Source organism: Pinus tabuliformis, chromosome 5_2 (genome assembly GCF_031772625.1).
Source record: "Pinus tabuliformis cultivar Carrire ecotype Pingquan chromosome 5_2, CPIR1, whole genome shotgun sequence".
Classification (NCBI taxonomy): Eukaryota; Viridiplantae; Streptophyta; class Pinopsida; order Pinales; family Pinaceae; genus Pinus; species Pinus tabuliformis.
The window spans coordinates 686,134,058-686,143,924 of record NC_142306.1 but is presented as its reverse complement, the minus strand read 5'-3'; positions in this window follow the sequence as shown (position 1 = coordinate 686,143,924).

The following is a 9,867-nucleotide window of genomic DNA, read 5'->3' as shown; positions in this document are numbered from 1 at the left end:
AGGACTCATTCCGGGACCTATGAGAAGTGACATAACTTGAAAACACTTGCATTATATTCCTCTAAGTATGGACTTCATATGCCCTGAAGACATCTCCTACAGAATATCCTTAAAAAGTTCCCTTTTTCCATTAGCGCGGATCCACAGTGCACTACTCGCGCCAATAGGGGAAATCCTCCAAAGAGGACGCGCCAGTTGGCGCTCTGTCTCAGAGATATACTCGCGCCAACCGAGTTTGGGAAAGCTTTTTAACAAATGCACGCGTGAAGGTTCTTTCCTTTCGACTCATGAAGCTTTTTAAGGATAATGCCAATCCCATGGATGTCGTGATTAATCTTATCTCCCTTTCCTCTATCCATAATATCTTTTTGAGGATAAACCCAATCCCACAGATGGTGTGATTAATCTTATCTCCTTCTCCTCCATCTATAAAATCTTGTTTCGTTGCCTTTGACAAGCTAGTTCGAGCATAGGGAGAATTATACTTTCAGAAGTCTAAGAGATTGTTGTAAGAGTCTTCTTTGCATTCATAATCAAAGAGAGAGAGGGTTGTTCCCAATCCCGACAAGCTTTGCAAGGCATATGTAGCTGATCACCCAGCCAAAGGAGGATTTGACGTCAGAACTATGGTTGTATTCTTCTTTGTTGTTTATCAATAATAGATGACTATCATTATGGTTCCACTCTTGTTATTCATTGTAATAATGTTTGAGTTATATCTTTTCTGACCGATATATAATTGCATCTATTGGATTTTATGCTTGTATTTGTGTTGTTCTTTGCATGTGCAGGTGTCCATTCACGAAGATCGTGGGGATCGTGACCGGCCGGAGCAAAGGAACAAGAGCGGCGACTCTTCTACGAATATTAGCGTTGGAATCCAAGTAGGCTCTCATCATCCACCTTTAATTTGCAATTAGGAACTTGCGTGATAGCATTGTTTGATTGTTGCTAGACCCGATCTGGGCTAGTAGGGATCGCCTCTGTCCGCAGAGGGGATTTACCTCGTCAACAGTTAGCTTCATGCTTCTATATTTGTATTTGGTTGTACTTGCTATTAAATTTTTGTAGGTATAAAATCTTCAATATAATGAAGATGTTCGTATAAGCATGATGAAGAAAATCTATAAGGATGATGATGAATATGACCTTGATGAAGTCATGAAAGATTGAAGTCTCTCTGATGCTATAAAATAAGAAATTAGTTTATCTCCCTAAGTTAAGAGGGAGCCAGATAGTAGAAAGTATATATCTCCCCAATTGAGAGGGAGGGCACATTATGAAAGTGAATACTACATATCGATGTTTGTGAAAAAGACCTGAGAAGTACTGAGAATGTATTTGGTGCTACTAAAGAAATGAAAAGAAGAAAGCTTCCAACAAAATTGTATATGGATAACTTGATGATACAAACAACATCTGAATAAATGAGGGCCTTGTAGGTTTGTGTCTACTTGTATATATATTTAAAGGTTTATTGTTGATTGGGGTTTGTACAGGTAAATCTCCCATGAAGAAAGGATGAACACTTGAGAAGCATGCTCAGATAAATGGATATTTCTAGTTTAGGAGAGATGAAGCATCCAATGGCGAATACTTGGGAGGAAATCTAGTGGGCATGTGCGTTGATGTCTAGATCCCGAAGAGGGAGGATAACGTTGGTCTTGGAGCTCTAACCTTGGATACGCACCTGGATCCCTGGTTTGATGGTTAGTTAGTAAGTCTGATGGTACTTAGATTGGCTGAAAGCTTTAGTCCATCTTAATCCCACCTAGATAGATAACCCTAGTTATGTATATAGTTCGTGACACTGAGTGGGCCTGAACTCTCCGTAGTTCATATTGGATATCTTACATGTACCTCTATATGGTTGTAATTATGAATACCTCCATAGTTAAGAGGGAGTATTGAAGAATGTAACTAGGTTCGATCTTCACAAATGTATTTAAGTAACAATATATTGTATTTGGCAAAAGAAATCAAATGAAATTTTAGTATTATTAAATTGACGTATTAAAGCATGGGTCCATGATTGGGTCAATATTTTTTAGGTGTCCTTGTCCATGTCATAATGAAAAGAACCCTTCTTGAGAATTATTTGTTAAGAAATAAATTTATTTTATATTAAAATTAGTCCTCTAGGCCTCCTCTACCAAGTCGGCTTAAAATTGGGCAAAAAAATCATTATATAAAGGCAATAACTCGACCTTATTTTTCACTCACACACAACAAGTTTGATCTACAGTTTCTGCGCTTAGAAATAGTGTGAATTTCAAGGAAGAAGGAAAAGAAGGATAACAAAGAAGAAGGTCTCTCTCAAGCAAAAAAAAAGGTCAATTTTCTCTCCCTCTCTCTTCTACACGTGTCAAGTTGTGCAGCTGCTAGAAGGGGGCTGAAATTCTACTGTTGGGGGTCGAAATTATGCAACTGGGAAGTCGAATTACTAAATTGAAGCTGCTAGATAAGAAGAGACTACGATATCATCTTGGAAGGCTGACTTGGTGGAGGAGGAAAGTTTGTTGGTCTAGGGTCTTGGTCCATCTCATTCTGAATTACTGAAGGAATAGTTCTTGACCGGGTTTTCTCCTATATAGGGGTTTTAGCTCTAGTTTTCCGCCGACATCTAGTGTCCTTGATCTTCATGTTTTGCTTTTGATAATTGCTTGATGAAACAAAGATAAAAGAAGAACATAAGAAAGTTAATAAGAACATAAGAATATTGCAAGTAATTATCAACTAGAGAAAATCTTACTGCCTTTTTGATTTTCTAACAGAAAGGAGACTTGCCTAGGTATATAAGCCGACCCTCATTGTAACATTCATCATCCTTGTACATTCATCATATCAATAAAAATATTATTTTAAATACATTTGTGTATTTTAGATTTAAAGCACAACAACTCGGAGTTTTTCTACTACAAAATCAGTTTATGGCCAACCAAGTCGACTATGCTTTGCTTTTGAAAACCATGAAGTTTCTATTAGATTTGTATTCTTCCACCAAACCAAATATCCTTTACTTCTTTTCTGCTGGTATTTCTATGCTTCCTTCTAAAATTTCCTCAATTTTCTTTCCTCCTTTGGTTTGGCAAGGATTTGTTATTCCCCGTATATAACATGTTCATTTTGATGCCTCATGGTACTTATACATACTCGCTAAAACAATGTGATTTGTGATTTTGTTAAGGACTCTACAATGTTCAATCTATTTCATCTTTATCATGAATCTGTTATAAATTCCCTTTCCCTTTAGGAATATCTCTTTCATGCAACATGCAAGAACCAAATACCGTCAACAAAGTTTATGGTCGGGAAGAAAAATATCCACACAATTCTAATTTCCATGTTTGGAGATGCTATGTTGATCTACCCCTTCTCGCTTGTGCCAATTTTGAGAAGTAAAAGTAAGTTCCAAGTTTCAACATTGGCATACACATACTTGAGTATATCAACACAACTTTTGGATTTAAAGATGGACTATGATTCTGAAAGTTAAATATAGGTGTTAAGTCACTTGAGTAATGATACTTGGTTTGAAGCTTCTAGGAATTATATGTAATTATGATGGTAATTATGGTCAGGTGTATGCTCAGGCCATCACCATGTTAAGTTTATTCTAATGTTTCCTTTAGATTTCAGTAGGACTTAATTTATTTTTTATTTTTTCATTTCTACATTTTAGATACCTATATGTAATGATCAATGGTCTGTCACTACCATGTGTCTTCTTCATTGAGGATTAATGAAACTTTCAAAGTAAATCAATAAACAAACAAAAATTGGAAAATTGACAGTGGTTTTGTAGTGCCAAGGAGGTGTTACAATAAATTAGTGTATGTACGTTTGCATGGTCATAGTAATGATGTAATAAATGTTAATTTTAATGTTAAAAATGTAATTAATATTTTAAATTATCATGTAAATTATGTAAATAATAATAAAAATGTTAAAAAATAAAGAAAAAAAGATAATAATATGGATAATAAATTTGGTTGCAAATTTAAGTGTAATAATTAAACTATGCATGGATTTAATAGAAAAATAACTAAATACGTAGTTTACAAATGCATAGATAGAATAATAACACATGACACTTTATTATGCACTAGAGTTTAATGATCATCCTTCACAATGATCCACGATAAAAGAAAACCTAAACAACCTACTTACCATGTAAGAAAAAAAATAAACATAGATGCCTACTCAAATATATACACTTATTATTGTCTTTAAAAAATATTTTACCAAATTGAGTAGTGCAGTTGTGAAGTTATGAAGTAACCCTATGTTGGTATGTGAGAGCATCTTTATTGTTTCCCGTGGCTTACCTTGATATTGATAGATCATCCTCATGTAGCTTTTCAATGGACGATCTTGATCTCTCCCAGGGACAAATAAATAAGAGCATTTGAACTAAGATTTATGGAGCTTACTTTAGTCCACATAGTTTGAGCTTAGAAAGCCACTTTCTCCCTAACTTCAACACTACTTAGACTTGTATCTCCAATGCAGTAGTTATGGGCTCATTGATCCCTTATTATACTAAATTCCAATTCACTTGTAGCCTAAGGGTCCCTTTAGTCTAGATTAGAGTTTGTTTCCATAAGCATCACATTGAGCTAGATCACCATATTCATTAGGAGCATCATATTTTCCTGTATGCTTCTTAAAGCTTGAGACCAAGGGCCACTTTATATCTTGATTCTCTCCTTACTAATTCATTTGGTTCTTTGTAGACACTCATGGCTTACGAGGACTGGAGATACTTAGTTCTCTAATTTTCAGAGATGTTTGATCTTCATTGATTACTTACCAAAGGCCAATTCCTTGAATTGACATGCACTAGGTTTATAAGCTAAAATATCCATCCATTTGAAACTAGTAGTAAGAGGCCCCAAGGTCAGCTTATAGACTTACATGATAGACTTGCTAGGCATCACAGGCTTGATTATTACCATGGTCTCATCTCCCATCACATATTTCTTTGCATGCTTGAATGTTATATGTGTGCCTCCATAACAACATTTCTTGGCCAAAGAACCCCCTTCTCGAGTTTCTTCATTGTTTGACATTCCATTGCATTAGTGCCTCCCAAAAATTTTCTTATTTTTCCTTATTTTAAGTTATTTTTCCCTTGGGATATTCTTTCGCTTCTGCCTTGGTCTTTTTGCATGTTGTATTCACTGTAGTCCCATGGGCTAACTTTAGCGCTTAGTGGACATTAATATATAAATTAATTAAATTATTAGCCTTCTAGAAGAAGGTTAATGGATCTAGTTGCAATAGCACATGGTGAAGAAGTGAAGACAAGATGATATTCTAACATATTCAGACATGAATTAACTATGACACTAGATATATACATGAGTAAGGATAGTCAATGTTTATTCAATGTAGTCTCGAAGGGTTAATCTTTCAAATAATACATGATGACAATACTGCTTAGTGCACAAAATTAGGTTGACCAAGGCATGCATTGACTTGATTAAAGTTTATCAATTGCTTGTTTATGGGTGTGTTGATAATTCATTATAGGTTGATCACTTAACATGTCTTATACAATGTTCCTCAACCATGAGTATGTGCTAAATTGAAATGGTTTTCTACATTGTGATTGGGGTAGTGGAGGGTGTTGGCCTAGATGCATTTTTGGTGTTGGCATTATTAGCCCTTTAGAAGAAGGTTAATGGATCTAGTTGCAATAACACATGGTGAAGAAGTGAATACAAGAGGATATTCTAAGATATTCAGGCATGAATGAACTCTGACACTAGATATATACACGAGTAAGGATACTCAATGCTTATTCAATGTAGTCTCGAAGGGTTAGGCTTTCAAATAATACATGATGGCAATACTAGTTAGTGCCCAAAATTAGGTTGACCAAGGCATGCATTGACTTGATTAAAATTTATCAATTGTTTATTTATGGGTGTGTTGATAACTCATTCTAGGTTGATCACTTAACATGTCTTCTACAATGTTACTCAACCATGAGTATGTGTTGAATTGAAATGATGTGCTACATTGCGATTGGGGTAGTGGAGGGTGTTGGCCTAGATACATTTTTCGTGTTGGAATTATTAGCCTTCTAAAAGAAGGTTAATGGATCTAGTTGCAATAGCACATGGTGAAGAAGTGAAGACAAGATGATATTCTGAGATATTCAGGCATGAATGAACTATGACACTACATATATGTAACAACCCTGATCAAAATTCCATGTAAAATTTAATAAAGGAAAAAATAAGACCAAGGTCATGGGACATGTATTCCAAGTTGAATGTTGGGAAAAAACATCCTAATGTGGGTTTTTCATTTTGGTTATTATAGCTAAAGGAAGTTGGAAAAGGAAATGACAAAGGCTTTGGAAAGGCAAATTTATGAAAATAATGGAAATTAGGAGAAAAGGAAGGTGAAAGGTCACATGTTGCACGTGAGGAGGAAAATGAAGGAAAATAATGAAAATTGAATAAAATAGAGGCCTCATTGATAAAAAGGCTTATGAAGATTAGTTGGCAATATTTTGCTCAAGCTTGTCAGTTCAGTTTTGGAGCTCTCTCATTTTTCTTTCTCTCTCACATCTTAGACACTTAGAGTTTTCTTGGAGCTTTCTAGCTTTGGAGAAAGGAAGGGAAAATGAGGAAAAGGAAGGACAAGTAAAGGAAAGGAAAGGAAATATCAAGAAAGGAGGAGCAGGATCAAGAAACTTCACCAGGAATACTTGTAGGTAAAATATTGCATGTGTGATTTCCTAGCTAGTTTTGACATGCATGGTTTTGCATGTTGATATATGGTTCTCTGGCTGTTGGTGGCATGGTCTTACTAGTGGTTTTCAGCCTTGCCTTTCTTTTTTCCAGATAGCCATGGTGTGATGGGATTGTTTCTCAGTTTTGAGCTTTGGAATTGCCGGATGGTTTTAGAATCCGGGGCAGAAGTGGTCTCAGGAAAATTCCCAAAGGCCTATGAATCCATTGACTGATTTTGGTGGGATATATAGTAAAGCATGAGGGTGGAGTCTTGGTTTAGGGCCTATTGATGCAGTGTGGATTGCGATAAATCCCGAGAGACAAGGAGACAGAGAAATACTCAAAGATAACAATGGATTCCGTATGCATTCCAAGCTCTGTTTGGTTTTGTGATATCGGTGTCAGTTTTGGTGAGATCATAGTTTGGTGAGGGTGGAGGTGGTTTAACCTCTAGATTCCCTTGGTTGTTTTTGGATTGGTTTATCCATGAGATCCCACATTAATTCATGCTTGGAATAGGCATGGGGGTGATTAGTTGAAAGAAATATTTGGTTCAACCATGTCTATGGTCAGGTGGCATGGAAGTCCCAAATCTGGTTGGCTCTTGCCTATGTTTAATAAAAGCTAATTTCTCTTGATTTTGTACTTATTATTATGTGGCCTTAATTGTTGTTATATCATTGCTATTTAAATGCTTTAATGTTGATTATAAGCATGGTTATGCGACTGGTTATAGTCATGGTTATTTCATGTATTTACTTGTAACTGAAAGGATAATGGATGCAAGACCTAATTGATGTCAAAACAATTAAGGCAAGAGGGTGGTGATCCTTCTTGTCAAGTCTCATATGAGTTATCAGTCACTTATTCTCTATCTTGTATTCATGTCCCCTAGATTGCATTGATGCCAAGCGTTTGACATAATGTCAGTCCCGATTGGGGATGTTCAGGCCTAGTCCTGGACTTAGTTTTTGATTTGTAAGTCTTGTTGTCATGTAAATTATGGATTCTGAAAGCTACAAGGGTTTCTAGGCAGTGACATGGATTTTGGGCTTGAAAAGTGGCACAAATTCTGGAGTTGCAGGCACATGTCTGAGGAGAAAAGTCCCCAGACGCATGCATACCCATGTTGTGCGAGTGTCTAGAGCCTCCCAGATGTACCCTTTTCCATATCAAGGGAGCATCCAAGGGTTTAATGGTCTAAAATCTCAATGGGACCCAGGGCTGTTCATGGAAATGACTAGGATGCATTTTAGGAGTCCTGTAGCAGGTGCAGAAGGTCTGGTATGGTGTGTTTCCATCGATTCCACTTCCTTAACTGACAAATAGGGAGTCAAATAATATCATAGTAAATTCTCATCACATGTTAGCCCAATTGGCTGGTTACTAGGGTAGATATGGGAGGAGGGCATTATAGAGTGGTATCAGAGTGGGTTTCATTCTCTTTGGGGAATGTTTGGGTTATGTTCTCTTTGGGTGTTATCTGATACCACAAAGTGGTATCAAAGCAGCTTGCGCTCTCTTTGGGTCATATCTGATACCACAAAGTGGTATCAGAGCATGGTTCACCCCTCAGAATGGATGGGCGGTGTGTTGGTCATGCATTCATGTCAGTTGCATATGTGTTCCTTATGCTTGTAGTCCATTTTCTTGTTGCATTTGCATGGTGTTGATCATGGTTGTAGTGATGTTACCATGTGAAGGTTGATGGTGTTTTTGTGGGATGTGTCATCATGAGTGTATGGTTGTATATGCATTTTTTATTCATGTCAGTGTCTATATGTTATTATGCATGCATTTTCATTGTGAAGGTTATTGTGCATAAGGTCATTATATGTAATTAGGTCATCATGGTGATATTGATATGTTATGATGCTAATGTGTTGGATGAGATAGAGCAAGAGATGTAGATCATTAAAGTGAAGTTGTAACAATGGACTTCAGGGTAAGAGCATATCATCATAGAGGTTTATATGGTGGGCATGCAGTTAACTTGATGATTATGTTATATGTTGTTGATGAGCATGATATATAACTTGTTGTTGTTATATGCTAGTAACTTGATGATTATGGTTATTACATTAAGATCTTGATGTTATATGTATCATACTAATTTGGATTGGTCTATGCAAATGGTTAGGGTTATTACATTTAGGTATGAGTTAATATGTTGTGATATTATGTCATACTAATCTAGACTGACTGTGCATATGTGATTATTATGCATGCATGAAAATTGTTTATGAGTTTATGATGTGAACATGTTAGCTAGTTACTATTAGGAATATCGTGACCTTATTTATGGTTGAGTTGATATGTTGTGAAGTTATATCATGCTAATATAGCTTGATTGTGCAGACAAGATAGCCTCCCATGAGATACATTAAGGTATGAGCTTGCTTATGTTGTCTACTTTGTGCTTGAATGTTTGATTATGTCGTCTATTTAGTGTTTGAGTGTTGGTGTCTATTATGTCATCTATCTGTTGTTGAATGTTTGATTAATCACATGATATGAGTATGTGTCTATAAGATTGCATCAAGAAATGGTCTTGTTTTAAGATGGGTTTACTCACACATATATATGTTGAAATAGATGACTTGTACTTGAGTGTAATAGGTGACAGTTGTGGCATTATGTCTAATGACTATGAGTTGACTATGGATTATGACATGATTGTTAGTCTTGGTAAAGGTAGATTTCAAATTGATAGATACAATTGTCTTGATATTTGGAACATGTGGTTGACATGTGTGAGCAGTTGCAAGGTAACATGCTTGTCATTAATATAACAAGGTAAGGTAACTAGTATCTTGTTATGTTACTTATGAACTGGCAGTTATTTTTTTATGGAAGTATGATGCAAGGGATTGCATGGCAAAAGAGATTGCCATGAAATATTAAAGAAGGCTCGAATTGATATTTCAATTGGAGGCACTGGGAAACATGGGAATTGAGTCATGGTGTTTGTTTATAGTCTTGTTCTTTTGGTCTTTTGTGATTTGTTGTGCTTGATTGCGGATTTGTTTACATTTGGTGTATGGCCATACCACTTTGTTTGTGGCGTCGTATTGTTATTGGTTTTCATGGTTTTCTTCTTATTTGTCTCTTGTCTTGC